Consider the following 21,467-nt stretch of genomic DNA (forward strand, 5'->3'; position numbering starts at 1 on the left):
GTGTCATTCCGCGAGGTGGAGAGGCAATGGAAGCTTCTAGAATCTTCTCCTGTGACACTTGCCTCACTGAATTCGACCAAAGATGAGTAAGAGGCCCTCAGTCTCCAAGTGGAAGCAAGAACTGACAGAGAGAAGACACTAATCAAATCACAAGCTGACTCATCCTCCTTACACATATCTATATATGGATCCCTCATCCCAGAGATCCAGGGGCTAGAATTTTGCATATTGTAAGGAATTGTTGTTGGTTTCTAGAGACATACATCAGATTGTTGGGTGATTTATGCTTTGTTTGAGGTGAAGAGGTGCTTCTTTGCTGGGAGGTTGATGTTGGGTCAAAACCACTGGTTGTAACTCCTCCTGGATCTTTTCTTGCTTATCAATAAAAACTATTTGAGTTTTCCTCCATGCTTTTGTATCATTGATGCTTGTTACATTTTGTGTGGTTAACTTAAATCTGATCCTAAGTTGTTTATGAATATAGATCCTTGTCTTTGTATAGTGCTCTTCTTCTGTGATCTTACAGGTACTTTGTGAAGCTGGGCAAGCAAGGGAGCAGGTAGTTGGAGACTATCAAAGAAGAGAGGAATTGGATCAAAGGATTAGCGCAAGACACAGGTTGGTTCTTTCTATTCCTCTCTGTCTATAATTCATAAAGGAAATACAAAAGTAGTTTTTCTCTGTTTTTTCTAAGGCAGCTGTCACACCTTAGTGGGATAGAGCAGTTCTAAATAGACACTTTTCCCTGTAACATGGTCACAAGCATTACAGGGTATCTTTATCCTCAGATCTTCATTTGTCATGGTTATGGGGCATCCACAAACCCACACTTCATTGAAGTCCATTTTCTAGGCCGCACATTGTCAGTATCACAGTTGGTCACAAGCATTACAAGGTATCTCTATCCTCGGATCTTTGTTCATCATGGCTATGGGTCATCCACAAACACACAATTCATCGAAGTCCATTTTCTAGGCCGCACACTGTCAGTATCACAGTTGGTCACAAGCATTATAGGGTATCTCTATCCTCGGATCTATGTTCATCATGGTTACAGGTTAACCACATAAAACCCTTCTCTTCAGTGGCTCTTCATATTCAACAAAGGCTTCGCAGGAGGGAACTTCACACAATGGGGACCATTGCTTCTTAAGGAGGGAGGAATGATCCAAATAGAAAATGGCATCAACCCATGGTATTCATCCACCCATGTTATTCATCCTCCCATGGAATTTACCCATGGTATTGTAAGTGGCATCCACCCATGGTATTGTAAGTGACATCCACCCATGGTATTGTGACTTCCACCCATGGTATTCATTCACCGATGGAATTGACTCGTGGTATTGTAACTGAAAAATAACAAGTCACATTTTGTAAAAGGACAGTCTATCCGCCACAATGTAGATTTTACAGTTATTTTTCGTTTCAATAAAAAAAAAAAAAAAAACTTTGTGGTTTTGTTTATTAGGCATTCTCTTCTTTTTCTTCTGGCATTTCAATTTTCCAAATTTTGGGGGTCTCCCACCAAGATCCATTTCAATCTTTTAGATCTTGGGGGCCTCCCCCAAGATCTGGATCAGAGGTATCAGAGCAGGTTATGATTCCATGGGAATGAGGGTTTGATGCATATTTCAGTTTCAAATTTTGTAGCAATATTCAACAAACTTCATGCATGTGCTACGTCCTCCACATAGCATTTTCTTGGGCCAAGCAGGAAGAATTTTTCCTTTTCATTTTTTTTACAGGAATGTTTTTGGGTAGCGAGTTTGCGGATCAGATATGAAACATTGGGTACACAATTTATAAAAAAATATTACAGATCTGGATTCCTTGCAAAAAAATTACCCAAATTAAAAAAATAAAAAAATAAAAAAATCGGCCAAATAGGAGTCTGGATGAGGGAGATATCGTTGATATAAAATCAGCTATGTTGCAGAAATTTTTCTAACAGCAATTCGTGGACGGTGGATATCCTATTTTTTTCGCAATTTTGATGCAGAATTTCAGAAAATTGATTATATATCTGAGCTCCTCTTTAAAAATCACACAATTTCAACAAAAAAAATGGTCCAATTAGAGTTCAGATGTGGGAGATATCATTGATTTAAATTCAGCTATTTTTTCATAACTTTTATGACAGCGGAAAAGTTGCAGCGCGAATCTGAGATTCTATAGTGTCCATATAAGGATTTCCAACACATGGGAAGATGCAAAATGGTCCTTTTGTTTCCAAAAATAGGTTATAATAAATATTATGAGTTATATTGACCGAGTTATGTCCATTTTAATTCTGGAGCGGGTTCCCTTAGAGACGTGCCCTCCCGCCCCATTTTAGTAGGCACCTACTTTACATTCATTAGTTTCAGCATAGTAGCATTCAGCTTGGGTTCGTTGGAAACATTCCTTCCCACCCCAAGCTATGTAGGCACCTGCTACTTCATTAACAACCAACATCACGATTATGGGTTAACGCACAAAATCCTTGTCATCGAAGTCCATTTGTTAGGCCGCACATTGTTAGTATCACAGTTGGTCACAAGCATTACGGGGTATCTCTATCCTCGGATCTTAGTCATGGTTATGGGTCATCCAAAAACCCACACTTCATCGAAGTCCATTTGCTAGGCCGCACACTGTCAGTATCACAGTTGGTCACAAGCATTACAGGGTATCTTTATCCTTAGATCTTCATTCATCATGGTTATGGGTCATCCACAAACCTACAATTCATCAAAGTCCATTTTCTAGGCCACACACTGTTATTATCACATTTGGTCACTAGCATTACAGGGTATCTCTATCCTCGAATCTTCGTTCATCATGATTATGGGTTAACCACATAAAACCCTTTTCTTCAGTGGCTCTTCATATTCAACAAAGGCTTCGCAGGAGGGAACTTCACGCAATGGGGACTATTGCTTCTTAAGGAGGGAGAATGATCTGAATAGAAAATGGCATCAACCCATGTTATTCATCCACCTATGGAATTTACCGATGGTATTGTAAGTGGCATCCACCCATAGTATTGTAAGTGACCTCCACCCATGGTATTCATTCACCCATGGTATTTTCCCATGGTATTGTGAAATCCACCCATGGTATTCATTCACCCATGGAATTGACCCATGGTATTGTAACTGAAAAATACTATAAGTAACAAGTCACATTTTGTAAAAGGACAGTTTGTCCGCCACAATGTAGTTTTTACAGTTATTCTTCGTTTTAATAAAAAAAATCTTTGTGGTTTTGTTTATTGGGTATTCTCATCTTTTTCTTCTGGCATTTCAATTTTTCATATATTGGGGGCCTCTCCCCCAAAGTCCATTTCAATCTTTTAGATCTTGGGGGCCTCCCACCAAGATCTGGATCAGTGGTTCTGTTTATTGAAACGGAGAATAACTGTAAAAGCTACATTGTGGTGAACAAACTGTCCTTTTACAAAATGTGACTTGTTACTTGTAGTATTTTTCAGTTACAATACCACAGGTCATTTCCATGGGTGAATGAATACCATAGGTGGATGTCACTTAAAATACCATGGGTGGATAAATACCATGGGTGGATGCCACTTACAATACCATGGGTAAATTCCATGGGTGGATGAATAACATGGGTGGATGAATACCATGGGTTGATGCCATTTTCTATTTGGATCATAGGTGCAAGGGGTGGGGAGTCATTGTGGGCCCTAGAGGACAGAAAAATAGCATACTCGTGGAGTTTGGGCAGAACCTCAAACAACCAAACATAAGCATACATTTCATATCAAGGCATCAATCAGGCAATTGCATTAAATCTTCAACAATTAACAATTGTCAATGTCTCTTCTCTAATAATTACAAATCTACATTTTCAAACTCTTCCCAATTATGGAAAATTGAAAAACATATTCAAGATAAATAGTCTAGCTATCACTCTAAGAAATAAAAGTGTTCTAATTACTTCATCAAATTAACAAAAGTGTTGACTTATTAGAAAACTAGGCTATACAACACCTAGCTGGAATTTTATTAACTAATGGTTAGGGTTCTTATTCATTAATCCCCTGACCATGGTTGAATATTAGGTCATAAAGATCTAGATGGTGGCACGTCAAATGTGTTTCATCGTGTGGATTTATTGCAATTTAATTGCCACCCTAGCTCATTATCCTTGGCATAATCATATCACACACTCTTGAAGATAGACATGCACCATCATAGCAAGATGATGACATGGCATCTCAACATATAGTCCAAACCTAATTCATTTGATAAATTTGAGTTTGTGGCTTTTTTATTCTTTTTCCCATAGTTAAATGTGCCTTATATTCTTCCATTCTATCATATGCTTATAGCGCCCATCTTATAGACAAAGATTCCATTCTGTGTCATTTTATGTTAATTTATATCCCCTTGTGCTTGCCTCATTCTATCCCCACATATTACTATAATTACCTAGCCCACAAATTGAAATCAACCTCTATCCCTCATAAAGGATCAATCATGAAGGAGCAACATCTAGGACAATTCACAAGCCCATAATAAGGATATCAACAAAATTCAACAAGAAGTTCTATAAATACAACTAACAATTATATTCTAGTCGAACCATTACAATGGCGATATTCATCTACCACTAGCGCTAAATTTAGTAGATGGAGGATGAATTATAAGTTGTCAGATCCAAATTGAAGATTTAAAGTTAACAAGGTAATAGCCACAAATTTAACACTAGTCAACAAACTCAACTAATTCCTCTCCGCCAGTATTGGATCTAAATATCCCTCCTCAACCATAATCTCCTATAGCTTGGATCAATAATTCTCCCAACTAAAGTGCATGTAGATCAAAATTTGTGAAATTTCAGAAGTTTTTTATCTTGTATACATTGTAAAACATGAGGATGAGTTGTTTATATGACTAATCTATATAAATCCTAACTTGTAGTCCCTCTATATAATCAGAGCCACTTGGAAATTTTGATGTAATTATGGCACGTTACTACGCCCCAAACACAAATATATGATAATACAAATTTCCTAGTTATAGTAAAAAAAAAAAAAAAAACTACAAGGGAAAGAAATGGAAACTGAGTCTGATGAAAAAATAATTTTTTAGACTCATCTAATCATGGCAGAATAATAAGAAGTTTGAAAATATAACTTCATGGTTCAAGGTATATACTGAGAAGATAATAAAATCTCGAGAAGAACAAAAGGAATTAGATGTTGCACTACTACATACTTTGACCAAAATTAAAAAACAAATGCAACAAGGAGGGATTTCAAGCAATGGTGATAAGAGTCCTTCAAGGAAAACATCACATAGGAACAAGGATCAAATCTCTAGGGATGGGACATATGCATCATATAAATCATTGGACAAGGATACAACTAAATTCGGGAGATTCAATCAACACCAATTCAAAGTCTCCTTCTCATAGAAGAGGAAGAAGAGGCATTTTTTAGCTTATTTGAAAGGAGAACTTAAAAAGATAAAACCAATCACCTTTATAGTGAGGTGAAATCTAGTGAAGAAGAAAAAGTGTAGCTTCTTGGGATAAGAAAATACTTTCAAGTTCGTGACTATACTGAGGAACATTGAGGCTAGAATGGTCATCTTTAATCTGAATGACAGAGCAACCATTTGATAGGAAAGTCTTACTTAGAGAATATAAATGAGAGAAAAATCACCTCGAAGCAATTTAGGAGGCACTTTCAACAAAAATACCTTTCAGAAAGGTATTGTGATAACAAGGTTAAATAATTTGATGAGATGAAGTTGGGGAAATTCCTATGGATGATTATGCAAACAAGTCTTTGGAATTGCTAAGGTGTGTCCTATATATCAAAGATGAGAGGGTAAAAATTCAACGTTTCATGAGTGGATTACCTTAATTTTCAAAGACAAGATTTAATTAATTAGAAAAAACTATTAATGAGACAATTAGGAATACCAAATATCATTATGAATATAACAAGAATAAAATAGAAGTTAGTAATGCATGGAAGGAATGGGGAAAATGGAAATACCAATAGAGGAAGAAAGGATTTAAGCCTCAATAGTATAAAAATCAGTGAAGGAGCTTCTGATTACCTAGCACTGAGTAGTTTCCAACAAATATATCCAACATAGAATGGAAACGACCCAACTTAATCAACATGAAAGAGATCGAGTGAAGATTATTTACTTAAGAATTATTCCCATAGACAAGAGAACATTAGCATTGTTCACAACATATAAGAAGATATAGTATTGAATGATGTAGAAAGAGTAATTCATATAACCTATGTTGCTTCTTTTTTTTTAACAGGAATGATTAAGTTTTTATTTAGTGATAAAAGGTTGGGTCAGAGCCTAATCAACCCCTATTACATTCCTTCTGCAGATTGCTTCCAATCCACACAACATCAATAGAATCCATGATGTTGTAGTTACATAGGATACCTTGCACAGAAGCGTCAAAAGGAGAAACAAACATGTGATTCAATTCCATTTCACGATGATAGGAAGAAACGAAACCTGAAGGCGCCCAGAATCAATCAACATGTCAGCTCTGTTCTTCATCTACCTTCATGGAAATTTTTAACTGAACTGTTGTTTTATGAACTTTCTTGTTTGTTGAATGCATAAATAATGCCTTAAGCAAGAAGGAGTATTGGCCGAGTTGAGTGGGATGAGCAAGGAACGAGGTCTTGTTTGTTATGTTGTAACAGATCCATGACATAGACTGGGTAGTCATCAGAGTTTAGATGTGATGAGTTCATTTGTATGTAACCTGCATTGGAAAAAAATGGGAATAGATACTTTGCTGATTCGAGGGCGCTACAGGGAGAACATTGCCGCTATTGTCCTGTTCTTGCATAGTTTTGGGGTTTCTTGCTTATGGAATAGGATACCAGATAGGTGCTTCGTCATTCTTTAAAAGTTCTCCTTGGGCTAAGAGGCAGCCCATGTTTTCCCTTATGTTTGCTTCCTTGTTTAGATTTCAGAAGATATGATAGAAGGAGTTGGTGGTGAAGTATTGCAGCACTTTCCTAAGTCTCTACAGGGTCTTGTTGAGCACTGGATTGTTGAGATAGTCACCTGTATTTAGGATTTTTATCAGGATTTCCGAATCCCCGAAGACTTGAATGTTTTTTTCTCCATTCCCCTGAGCAAGCTGGAAAGCTTTGAGCAGTCCTAAGATTTAGGCCCCAACTGAAACTGTCTTTGTTGTGTACTTCCGGGGAGTAGATTACCCCCCTACTCCTGATATCCCCAGATTTCCTTTGGAGACTCTGTCGAAGAATATCGTGACTTTGCCCCGTTTCTTCAACAACTTTTGAAAATCCAGTTCAGAGGCCCGGCGCTGCCACTCTGGGTTGGAGCAAGGCCGAGAGGGGTTCTTTTTATTGTTGGCATGCCTCAAAGATCCACCTAGCCGGTTGATCTCTTCTTGGAGGAGTTCATTGTTTGTCTTATGAGTCCAATTCTCGATAGTTTCCAACAGCAATGCTTTGGCTTTAGCAGCCACTACAATGGGGGAGCATAGACTGTTTTTGAAAATGGCTTCATTCCTTGCTAACCACACTTCCCAACAAATGAATTTTGGTATTGCATACCAGATTTTGGCCCATGTGGATTTTCTCTTCAACGCATGAGGGGAACACCCTTTCCAAGAGGTGAATAAATTAACTACTGTGACCTGCGCTGGGTTTTGAGCATTAAGCCTATGCATAGCCTACGTTCATACTTCTTGAGTGTAGGGGCAGTCAATAAACAGATGATCAAGCGTTTCCTGAGCTGAGCAACAAAGAGGGCATCTATGGGGCCCGATAATTCCACGTTTCACTAAGTTGTCTCCTGTTAGGACCCTTCTGTGCATGAGAACCCAGCAGAAGAAGTTTATCTTTGGGAGACCAAAGGGGTCTCAGACATGCTGCCATAGCGAAGGAGAGTGGATCTGCGAGTGTTGTTCTTGGAGAGCTGCAAAGCCCTATGATGTTGTGTAAGCACCGGTCTTCCCCCAACCCCAAATGTCCCTTGAATGGAGGTGCACATGATCCATTCCCGAGATCGCAGCAAGGAAGAGGTGATGTTGAGGAAGCAGCCTATCTAGGAGGCGGTGGAAAGCCCAGCCGATTGATGGGCCTCTAAATTAGACATAAATTAAGACCCATGACTCTAATTTAAAACATAAATTAAGGCCTATGACCATCCTTCATCACATTAAACCTCTCTTTTGCATTAGATAATTTACTTTTAACTTTAATATATTCATCAGGAAGGTTTATGAATAATTGAATAATTGTGCCTAATATTATTTATTTTTTGTGGAATATTATGATAATATTGGGTAGATTATGAAGAGTTGGAGGAGGAGATAATTTAGGGACTTGTTCCCTACTACTGGAGGATCAATAATAAATAATAAGTCAACAAGATATTATGGAATTATGGCACAAATTGTAGAACTCCAATGATTGAGAAAATCTAGGAATGTGTTCCATTAATCAAGGGACTAGATCCACTAATCAAGGGATTTCGGTGGGGAAAGCTTCCTCCATTCATGGGGAATGATTCTTAATCATTTTGTATAAGTACCAAGTCGAATTTGCCTTTAGGGAATGATTGAGAAAATCTAGGAATGTGTTCCCTGCCATTTAATGCAAATTCCTAGTGTTGGGGACTAGATCCACTAATCAAGGGATTTTCATGGGGAAAGCTTCCTCCATTCATGGGGAATGATTCCTAATAATTTTGTATAAGTACCAAGTCGAATTTGCCTCTAGGGAGAGTTTTTGCATTAGGGTTATTGTCGAGAGAGGTTGTATTCTTGCAGCTCCATTGTATTTTCCTGTAGGGATGTAATTCTATTGATGAAAATAATGAAGATTGGTGTCATGTTCAACTTCTAAATCTTGTTCTCCTCCATAAGTCTCTAATTTTCCTTGGGCTTGGCCATCCCAGGAACCTCAAAGCCCTTTTGTATCATTTTCTTTTCTTCTTTTCATTGCTTATTCACATGCATCTCTAGTTTTTATTTATTTCTATTTTTGCATTTAGTATTAATGATTTCTTTTTGTAGGATTAAGTTAAATGGTTGATGTAAGTTCTTTTGCAGAATCACAAGCATTATTTCATCCTTGGAAAACATTTGGAAGTTCATAGTAATAATTGAGCTTCTTGGATTACTCTTCTTATTCACAAATCTAGATTGTTGGACCTCCTTTTTAGAAAAGAACAGTAAATTTATTCTATTTTTTAGAGCATGCTAAAAAGCTTCAATCGACTTGATTCCACTTGCATTAGATCAAAAAAACATTCTAGTTTAGGCATTTTTTAGGTTTACTAGCTCACTAGTTCTCGAATTCCTAGATTTTCAACTAGTAATGTTTTTTATTTTTTTTAGCATGGGTTAATAAAGGTCTTTTTGAGTGATTCCACTTGGAATGGGGACCTAAGACATCCTAGTTAATAACAAAATTTTTCCTATACAATTTGGATTTGATTTGCTTGGTCATTCGATGAATTATAGTGAATCTATACATCATGTAGGAAACTTCTCCAAGCTTTTTGAGCAAATTCATCCATCTTCCAACTTTGGTTTTGAGTTCTGAGTGATCCTAGGCGTTTTCTCACTCCATTCCACCCATCTACCACTTTCCCTAAGCCTTCCATCACCTCCAACACCTCCCATTTTTCTCTCCGCTGTATCCTATAGGTTTTCAGGAGATCCAGTAGGTTTTTAGTACATCCTGTAGGTTTTCCTGAAATGGCCTGTTTTGAGGCCGAAGTGAGAGAAAACCTCTATGAAGTCACCAAAAGCCTCCCAAGGGTCTCCCACACCATCCAACCATCTCCTAACCCTTCCAGCCATCCTCCAACATCCTTAATTCACCTGCCACATCACCAAAATAAATTAGTTTGCATAGTTGATTTTGCATGAAAAGACAAAAAGACAAAAACAGATTTATTTCAATCCCTTTACTTGCACATTAGTGATGTTTGATGCTTCTTACTTCCATGCTTAGATAGTAGCATTTGGTTCATGATAATTTAGCATTATTTCAAAGCATAGCTTCTTGGCAGTTAATTAGGAAATGGTGTAATTTAGCATTGAATTTTCGTCTCTTTTCTTGTACTTTCTTTCTTGCAATAGGTTAAGGTTCCATTTCGAACATTTCATTTTATGCTATTAGTTGAGGATTTGAATTCAGTACATGCACTCCATTACATCATAACAACAAAGGAAAGACACATTGTATGCCGCACATATAGTGCCAACAACTCTTAAGTTTGTACGAACCCCTGGTTGATAATTAAAGTCGGTATCCTTGGGAGTTGTAGCATTCTTGTTGAAATACCGAGGACCATCACTTTTTGGTGTCGTTGTCGGGGAGTTGTCAAAGTATGCATTGTTTTCTTCCCTAGTTGATTCATGTCTTTTAACTTTTTGCAAAAACAAAATATTTGCATTAGGCATATTTAATTTCAAAGTAGAAAATTGCATTGCATTATAGTTTTCATTCAATCATAAAAACAAAAACAAAATTTCCCCAACACCAACCCATCCCCCCATTTGATCACATGGTGTAGTAAGAGCCATATCACCATTCAATTTTGCAGGTAGAAGAAGAATATGGCAAAGAACGTAGAAGAAATGGATGGAGATGATGATAATGAGGAAGATCCTCTCAGATTTCCCATTCAAGATACCTATGGTAGTGTGCACATGAAGAACATCCCTCCATATTTTCTTCAAAAATTTCATGGTCTAAGGTCAGAGGATCTGGAAACCTTTCTCTTTGAATTTGAAATTGTTTGTAGATCTTATGGTTACTTATTAAAAACTCAAAAAGTGAGATTGTTTCCGGCAATATTGAAGGATAGAGCTTTTAAATGGTTCATGAGTTTAAGAACTAATTCAATAAGATCATGGAATGATATGCAAAAGATATTTATAGAAAAATATAAAGATCATGATCTTAAAGAAGAAATATCTAGAAGGAATCAAAGATAAGATGAGAGTCTAGAGGATCTAATAGAGAGGTTCATGTATAATGTTAAGAGGGGAAAACTACATCATTTGGGATCTGACACACTAAAAACCCTCTTACTTAGAACAATTAGGGATGAATCGATTGATCTCCTTAATATCATGAGTAGAGGTGATGTATATCAATTATCATTTGAGGAAATTTGTGAAACATGCAAGTACATATCAAGAGGAAAAGAAATAGTAGGTAAAACAGCATCAAGATCGGTAAGTCAAGCTAAACTTGGAAATTTGTTTGATGATTTTAAAATAGAAATTCTTAGCAATCTAAAAAAACAAGTATAAATGTTAAGAATGCAAGATGAAGGAAAAGAAAATGTTGATATTTGTGTTGCAGAATCACATGATGTTAAACATTGTCCATCATTACCAAGGTTGAAGGAAGTTTACCAAGACGACAATGGAGCAATTCAATCACCAATGCAGCTATGTTATGTATCTCCAAGAGGACCATGGCAACCTATTCAGCCTGATATGATGCAAAAGCCTAATTCACAATTTCAAGGTTATGCATATCCACCTCAAAGTAATTGGAACATACCCTTTCCTTGGAAACATTGGCCATATCAACCCCAAAACTAATCTTGCCAATGAAATGCACCCCCTTCATCATTCCATCACCATACCTTGTCCACCATCATCACCGCTGCATTCACCCTTAAAAACAAAATCAGTTTAAAAAAAAAAAAACAGTCTTCGAAAAGAATGGAAACAAGGATGAATAGAAAGCATCACCTTAGTATTCCTTGTTCTCCACACTCCTAGTATTTCTCTCCATCCATGTCACCATCTTAGCAAAGTGTATGATTAAGAGTTCTGAGGGAGAAGTAGCTACAGGACATCCTGTAGGAAATCTTGTAGTAGCCTAACCCACATAATATAAATCATAACAGCAGCAAGTCTCCAACATGATGATCCAAGAGTAGAAGGAGCTCCAAAGTAGCACTACCACCACCATCTTCAACCACAGGTACTTGCACAAACAAAGTAGTCATCAGAAAACAACAAGAAATGGAAGAAGACTCTCACATAGTTAGAAGACCCTAAAAGAGGAGGAATGACTACTACAGGAAGGTAGAATATTGCTACAAGAAGAAAGAAATGAACAAATTATGCTAAACCCCAAAATGGCAAAGCTTTTTCAGAGAACTCCAAGGAAATTAGGCAGTCACCTAGGCCACAAAATAGAAGAAGAAGGCAACAAAAAGAAATAAGGCATTCACCATCAAAATAGAACTCAAACTACAATGATAAAAAGAGGTGTTCCAAGAGATCTCCAATCTCTTTCTATCTTTTGTCCAGGCCTAAAAATGGGAGAAATGCATGGGAGTCAAATTGAGGGCCTGCCTTAACCTCAGTCTATCATTTATGCTCAAAACTAGTTTCCTATAGTTTTAACAGAGTTTCATGTTGGTTTCTTCTAGTTTTGACAGGAACTACTACAGGATGTCCTAGTTCTCATCTAAATGCATTTTGAAGGTGTTAGAGGTATCTAAATGGAAGAACAAGGTAGCAGATGATTGATAAGGGTATGGAAGACCTTGCCAAAATAAAAAATATTCAAGAACTCATCTTGAATAAGGGCAAGAAATCAAGCTAATGGTCTCAAGAAATAATCATTTTTCTTTGAACAAATATGTTTTTGGGCTTGTCCTTGCAGAGCTTACAGCCAAGATTCTTAATGTGCAAGAGAGAGGCCACCAGGGCCATGGATGAGGCACAATGAGATCACTAAGTTTCTCAAAGGATGAGCAACACTTTCAGCAGGGGGGTATGATGGGCCTCTAAATTAGACATAAAGTAAGGCCTATGACCATCCTTCAGCACATTAAACCTCTCTTTTTGCATTAGATAATTTATTTTTAACTTTAATATATTCATTAAGAAGGTTTATGAATAATTGAATATTTGTGCCTAATATTAGTTATTTTTTGTGGAATATTATGAGAATATTGGGCAAATTATGAAGAGTTGGAGGAGGAGATAATTTAGGGACTTGTTCACTACTACTGGAGGATCAATAATAAATAATAACTCAACAAGATATTATGGAATTATGGCACAAATTATGTGACTCCAATGATTGAGAAAATCTAGGAATGTTTTCCACTAATCAAGAGAGTAGATCCACTTATCAAGGGATTTTGGTGGGAAAAGATTCCTCCATTCATGGGGAATGATTCTTAATCATTTTGTATAAGTACCAAGTCGAATTTGCCACTAGGGAATGATTGAGAAAATCTAGGAATGTGTTCCCTGCCATTTAATGCAAATTCCTAGTATTGGCGACTAGATCCACTAATCAAGGGATTTTTGTGGGCAAAGCTTCCTCCATTCATGGGGAACAATTCCTAATTATTTTGTATAAGTACCAAGTCGAATTTGCCAGTAGATATAGTTTTTCATTAGTGTTATTGGGGAGAGAGCTCATATTTCTGCAGCTCCATTGTGTTTTCTTGCAGGGATGTAATTCTATTGATGAAAATAATGAAGATTTGTGTCATGTTCAACTTCTAAATCTTGTTCTCATCCATAGGTCTCTGATTTTCCTTGGGCTTGGCCATCCTAGGAACATTAGAGCCCTTTTGTATCATTTTCTTTCCTTCTTTTCACTTCTTATTCGCATGCATCTCTTGTTTTTATTTCTCTCTATTTCTGCATTTAGTATTAATGATTTCTTGTTGTAGGATTGAGTTAAATGATTGATGTAAGTCCTTTTGCAGGATCACAAGCATTATTTCATCCTTGAAAAGCTTTGGAAGTTCATAGAAATCATTGAGCAGCTTGGATTAGTCTTCTTATTCCCAAATCTAGATTGATGGACCTCCTTTTTAGCAAAGAACAGTAAATTTCTGCTATTTTTTAGAGCATGCTAACGAGCTTCAATCGAGTTGGTTCCACTTGCATTAGATCAAAAAAACATTCTAGTTCATAACAAAAATTACCCCATTGCATTTGCACTTAATTTGGTTAGGATTTTTTTAGATTTACTAGCTCACTAGTTCTCTAATTTCTAGATTTTCGACTAGTAATGTTTTTTATTTTTTTGCATGGGTTAACAGAGGTATTTTTGAGTGATTCCACTTGGAGTGGGGACCTAAGACATCCTAGTTAATAACAAGATTTTTTCCATCCAATTTGGATTTGATTTTCTTGGTCATTGGATGAATTATTTTGAATCTGTACATCTTGTAGGAAACTTCTCCAAGCTTTTTGAGCAAATCCATCCATCTCCCAACTTTGGTTTTGAGTTCTAAGTGATCCTAGGCATTTTCTCACTCCATTCCACCCATATACCAATTTCCATAAGCCTTCCATCACCTCCAACACCTTCCATTTTTCTCTCGGCTGTATCCTGTAGGTTTTCAGGGGATCTTGTAGGTTTTTAGTACATCCTGTAGGTTTTCCTGAAATGGCCTGTTTTGAGGCTGAATTGAGAGAAAACCTCTAGGAAGTCACCAAAAGCCTCCCAAGGGTCTCCCACACCATCCAAACATCTCCTAACCCTTCCAGCCATCCTCCAACATCCTTAATTCACCTACCACATCACCAAAAGAAATTAGTTTGCATACTTGATTTTGCATGAAAAGACAAAAAGACAAAAACAAATTTATTTTAGTCCCTTTACTTTCACATTAGTGATGTTTGATGCTTCTTACTTCCATGCTTAGATAGTAGCATTTGGTTCATGATAATTTAACATTATTGCAAAGCATAGCTTCTTGGCAATTAATTAGGAAATGGTGTGATTTAGCATTGAATTTTCGTCTCTTTTCTTGTAATTTCTTTCTTGCAATAAGTTAAGGTTCCATCTCAAACATTGCATTTTCTGCAATCAGTTTATGATTTGGCATCAGTACATGCACTCCATTACATCATGACAGCAATGGAAGGACACATCGTATGCTGCACATATAGTGTCGATACCTCTTAAGTTTGTACGAACCCCGAGTTGATAATTAAAGTCGGTAGCCTTGGGAGTTGCATCATTCTTGTTACAATACTGAGGCTCATCACCGATCCAATTCCAAAAAGAGTCCCATGAAGAAATATCTGCCAACTTATGGATGCCATGTTGAGTGAGCCAGTCATGTAGATCTTCAAATTCAAGGGTGAATTTGAGGGGTTGGAGGCCCATGATCTTATCTTCCCACAGCCCGATTCTTTTAGGTCATCTTTAAAAAACTCCCAGCCATAGCTACATAGCTTCCATAGAGTGGTTCCTTTATAAGAAGCTCCTTCATCCATATTGTTTATTGAGAGCTCACGCAAATACTTTTTAATGAGTACTTGGCTTATCGGATGTCGATGATTTGAGAAGATTTTCCAAAGAATCTTTCCTCCCAAAGCCAGATTGGCCAACCCGGGGTCTCTGACCTAAAGACCACCTTCTGATAATGGCCTTTTCACAATGTCCCAGCTAACTAGGTGAAATTCTTTTTGATTCCCCTTTCCTCCTTACCAAAGGAAATTTTGAATCAGCTTAGAAAGTTGCTCAGTGATCATTTTTGGAGCCAAAAGAAACGAAGCCTGACAGATTAGAAGGGAGGAGAGAATAGATTTTACAAGGATAATCTTCCTAGCTATGGTAATCCACTGGCCAACCCAAGCAGTCATTTTTGCCTTAACTTTGTTGATAATTTCCAGCCAATGAGGGGCATTGCTAGTTCCCAGAGTTAAAGGAAGGCCTAAGTACTTGAATTTCTCCCAAGAGGCGAAGCCCATGAAGCCCAGGGATTGGGAAATCCGAAGGATGATATGCTAATCTATCACCCAACCATACACAACACTTTCCCTCCTATTGAACAGAGCTCCGGAAACTCTGCAAAAGCTTTTAATAACATCGTTAAAATCCCTTGCAATTTTAATGGAGGCACCTCCCATGAGAAGAGAGTCATCGATGAACAAGGCATGGTTAATTGGGTATGTTACTCTCATTGCCCTGATGCCTGGAAGTGTCCCATTTAACTTCTCTGTTGTCAACTTTCGGCTTAGGGAATCTACCATCAAAATGTACAAAAAGGGGGAGAGTGTGAAGCCTTTCCTTATGCCCCTCGAAGCTTTGAAGTAGTTGGTCGGCCTACCATTTACTAAAGGGGCTATCCATGGCTCTCCAATACATGCTTTAATTAATTTTATAAAATCAAAGCTGAAGCCAAAAGTGGAAAGAACTTGGAGGAGGAAAGAGTGCCTTACTCAATCAAAGGTATTTTCCATGTCCAGCTTAATGAGCATCCCTTGCTCTTTGCGTTGGTGGCTGGAATGAATGGTTTCCTGCACCAGGATCACATTATCCAGGATATGCCTACCTTTAACAAACCCACCTTGGTTAGGAGAGATGAGTTTTTCCAACAGGGGCTTAATTCTGTTTGCAAGAAGTTTTGAAAGAATTTTGTAGGATGCATTGAAAAGTGCAATTGGCCTAAATCGATCAAAAGCCACCGGGTTTGCTTCTTTTGGGATTAGCGCTAGGAAAGTGGAGTTTTTGCTTCCTCCCACTTTGGCTTTTTGGAGGAAGCCTTTGATCATTCCAAACAGATCAACCTTGATGATGTCCCAGAAAATTCTATAGAAATGAATGGAGAACCCATCAGGTTCTGGAGCTTTGTCTGGTTCCATCATCCAGATGACATTGTTGATTTCATCTTCGGTGAAGGGCTTCAAGAATCTTGAGTTATCCTCCTCGTTTACCATTCTTGGAATGTGAGAGAGGAAGTCTAATGATTCCTCATCATCGTCCAAACCTTCTTCTTTGTAAAACCACTGGAAGTGAGAGGTTACGGCCTCTTTTAACAGAGTTGTGCCTTTGAGGACAATCCCATTAGGGGAGGTAATTTCAACAATGTGATTTCTAGAAAGACGAGCTCGAATTTGCTTATGGAAGAAGGCAAAATTTTTGTCTCCAAACATGAGCTAGAGATTACAAGATTTGAGCCTCAAGGATTCTTCCTCCACTCTGAAAGATTGAAGAGTGTTGAGTTGGGCTTCTTGTTCATTCTAAATTTCTAAATAGGTAATGTCTTGCTACTCCATGTCCAGTTGCAAATTGAGCAGTTGCTTGGTGGTCTGCTTTCTAAGCCTAGTGGGGGAGTCTGAAGGCTTTTTTATCCATTCTTTCAAGGCTATTTTGGTGGCCTTTAGTTTTTGTTCCCACACATAGCTGGGTGATCCAAGAACATGGATGGACCAAGCCTTCAAGACTGTGTCCATAAACCCATCCCTTTCTGACCAAAGGGGGCTGAACCAGAAGGGGATGGGCCCCAGTTTTTCCTCTTCTTTGAACAGCAAAAGAATGGGTTTGTGATCTGATGTCAACTTTGGCAGAATTTTAGTGGAGATAATCTTATTTTCAGAGAGGAAGGTTCTCTGAAGTAAAAATCTGTCCAACTGGGCTGATATATGCTCTACCCCAGCTCTATTGTTTGACCAAGTGTAGAGCCCTTTTTTTGGCTTAAAATCCAGTAGGTCCCATTGTTGAATCAGGTCTTCCACAAAGGGAAGGAAATGGTCTTTACTGTTGTTTCCTCCTCTTTTTTCCATTGGCTCAAGGATTAGATTGTAATCTCCTGCTAGAATTATATTCTTGGGGGAGTAAGCATCTAGAAAATCAGACAGGGTTTGCCAGCAGTCTTTCTTTTATACATAGAGGACTGGGACATAAAGATTAAAGAGGGTGAAGGTGATCTTACTTGCAAGGTGTCGAAGTTCGTTATAGATCTAATGTTACATTTGGAAGGAGCTCTCGAGCTGGAATTTGTCTTCCTCCTAGAGAGTGGCGAGCCCACCACATATACCCCTTGCACTTACTGCTTTTCCAGCTTTTGTTTTCCATTTTACTTTTCTAAGATCAAGAAGGGCATACCCTTTTATTTTAGTCTCTTGGAGTATGAGGATCTCGGGGGATTTTGATTTCAAAAGGTTCTTCACTACTTCAACTTTTAAGGGAATCCCTAGACCTCTACAATTCCAAGAGACTAATCGCATTATTTACTAGCAGAGGGGGGAGCAGACCCTCCCTTGGGAGGCCTGGCTCTAGTATTTCTACCAATGGAAATCTCAATCGTGGGCTTGTTTCCTTGCATTTTTTGTCTCTTAGCCTCTTCTTCCCTTTCCTCCCTATGAGATTTCCTCCCAACTCTTTTCGAGGGCCTCTCAATTGTCTCATATTTCGAGGATCTGGATATCTCTGGAGACTTCTTCCTTGTCATCTCTGCATAGGATGGGGGGCTAGAGGCACCTTTTGGAGGTCTAGCTTGTAGAGGACCTGTTTCCTCTGGTCTTTTATCTTCTACCATAGTAATGGGTTGTTTTTCGACCTCTTTGACTGCTTGAGCTATGGTTTCTTCTAGTGTGCTAAGTATTTCAAAGGGATAGTTAGATGTCTCTACTCTTGGAGGGCATGTGCTCCCCTCCCCTTGTACCATAGGAGGTGCTCCACTCCTTGTGAGCACTCCTTTCCCTTTGATTATGTTGTTATGTTTAGTTGTTGCTAATTTCTAGACCTGAATCCATTATTCTCCCTTCGAGTTCTCGACATCATCCTCTGTTTTCTTTTTGCAATGCCTGGAAAATTGCCCGTAGCCATGGAAATGCCGCATTTAAATGAGAGTTGTTCGTAGTCTAACACTTTAATGTGAGACAAATCAGCCACCATGAGCTTTATAGATTCAGGGAGGCCTTCCTCCAAGCCGACTTCTACATAAATTCTCGTGCAGGAGTACTGGTCCCTCCTTTCTGCACGGTCTATGTATTTTCTGAGCTTATTTCCTATGGTTTCTAAAGATTTCGGGTTCCAGCAATGTAGAGGTAAGTGAGGCAGGCGTACCCAAACGGGGACAGCCGAGGGAACATCCTGAGTCGGATCAAAATCTGGGGTCCATTGGTTCAGGTACAGACCCTGAGGACCCATGAAATACAGGCCATTTTTGAATATGAGATTCCTATCCTCTATCGAGTCAAAGACGAACACGAAGAAGCCCTTACCGACTAAGTGACTTTTGATTCCTTCTTTTACTAGAGATCTCCAATTCCTTTAAACCCAGGCATCAATGGCTTTGGGTGAGGGCCAAAGCTTGGTGAACTGCCCTATGAGCCTTAGTTCTGCTAGGTTCAGAGCTGATCTACAGGTTTCTTCAATCGGTAGGGCAACCATGGGGATGGTTTCCAACCTTTTGATGAACTTCTGTTGGTGTTCATTGGTTGGGCGTTTGTTGGATGCAGCTATGAGCTTCCTGGATGTCGTCAGCTAAGGAGGAAGAGGAGGATCAGCCTCGAGCCCCCTCCTGGGGCCATGTCGGTGGAGCAGCACGCAAATGCACTCTGTATCATCTCACCATTATAGCTCGCGCTTACAAAAAAAAAAAAAAACTCATAAAACAATTTTGAAATTTTCATTTAACCTATGCTGCTTTTGAGGATCAACAAGAAAATCATTAATTATCAATGTTGGAGGTTGAAGGTGAGATTGTCAAGCACTCTATTTCTATTTTGATTAGTCCAAGATCTAGTCACATTTATATTTCACCTAATTTTATTGAATCGTGTGTTCTTAAAAAGTAAGCATGAGAAATCACAATTATTATAGTTAACCATGGGATCTAAGATAAAAGTAAGTGAAATGGGGGAGATATGTCCATTGCGAAATAATGGACTTTCCACACAAGTAAATTTGAACATTTTGTGAGTTGGTGCAAATGTTTTCGTTATTGGAATGGATTGGTTGGAAGCGCATAAAATAGAGATTATTTCTCCAACAAAAATTTTGACTATATATTTGAGAATGGAAATCTAAGAACAATAAAACGTAATCCAAAAACCATTTCTATAAGAAAAATGTCAGCCTTACAGTTGAAGAAGAGTTTTAGAATTAGGTGTTAATTATATGTAATTCATGTGTTGGCATTAATAGAAACCAAAGGACCAGAGTTGGAAGATTATCCAATACAATGAGATTCAAAGATGTGTTTCCATGTGAAAAGCTTTTTATACCTCCTAATATGGATATTGACTTATGTGTTTCTGGGAAAAGTAGTGTCTTTTCGAGCGACTAGCCCTCTAGGTTTGGCAGCTACCCTAGAAACAATAGTTTAAAGCAATTCAACGATTTCTTCTATGTGTAATGGATAAGAGAAAGATAATGGCACCAACCTAGAACTTCCGCTTAATCCTTTGCTTGATCTCTCTCCCCTTTGACAAAGCTTGCAACTCCTCCACGTACTTATCTCGCTTTGAGAGTACCTATAGAAAAACAGTAACAAAGAACCGTCAAAGCATCTTGATCTATTACAACATACACATTATAGAATCAGATATATAATGAACATATAATAGCATTCACAAATGATAACATTCACAATTGCACCATCATATGGAAGAAAACTTGAAGAACTTTATTACATAGAAGGGAGAATTACAACCCAGTTGTCTAATCCAACATCATCCTCCCAGCATCAAGCCCTCTTAACCTCATGAAATAGCATGATCGCACCAACAATACAATGCTCTTTCCTCTTTCACTTGCATCTGTCTCGATCTCAAATGGATGTTGAAGATCTGGCAGTGCTAGTACTGGCATTGTACTGATCCTTTCTTTCAATGTGTCTAAGGATTTATGTTGTTTGCCTCCCCACTGAAACACCTGTTTCACACTTGTCAAAGCATGTAAAGGAGATGAAATCAACAAAAAGTTGGCAATAAACTTTATCCAATATTGCACTTCCCCTAAGAAACTTCTAACTTCTGTAGCAGTATTGGGTTTAGGCCAGTTTACAATGACTTCAACCTTAGAGGGATCTATCTTCAATTCACCACCCCCTACAATATAACCCAAATAATTCAAAGATGTTCTGCCAAATTCACATTTTGACAGTTTCACATAGAGATTTTCTCTTTTTAAAACATCTAAAATCTGCTTTACATGCTTTACATGTTCATCCCATGTCCTACTAAAAACAAGAATATCATCTAAATAGACTATTACAAAATCATCAATAAATGGTCTAAATACATTGTTCGTGACTCGCATAAACGTAGTAGGAGCATTAGTTAAGCCAAAAGGCATAACCAACCATTCATAAAGTCCTTGCTTAGTCTTGAAAGCAGTTTTCCATACATCCTGTTCTGCAACTCTAATCTGATGGTAGCGCTTCACAAGTCTAATTTTGTGAAGTAAACTGCATCTTTTAATTTATCTAATAAATCATCAATACGAGGAAGAGGATAAAGATTCTTTATTGTGATTTTATTTAGTGCTCTAAAATCAATGCACATTCTCCATGAACCATCTTTTTTTCGCACTAACACAATAGGTGATTCGGACGGTGATGTGATTGGTCTAATAAACCCTTTATCGAGCAACTCCTCTACCTGCTTCTTTATCTCTGCATTCTCTAGAGATGATAACCTATACATTCCAATGTTAGGTAATGGAGCATCTTGCTACA

The sequence above is a fragment of the Pinus tabuliformis genome, chromosome X (genome assembly GCF_031772625.1).
Source record: "Pinus tabuliformis cultivar Carrire ecotype Pingquan chromosome X, CPIR1, whole genome shotgun sequence".
NCBI lineage: Eukaryota > Viridiplantae > Streptophyta > Pinopsida > Pinales > Pinaceae > Pinus > Pinus tabuliformis.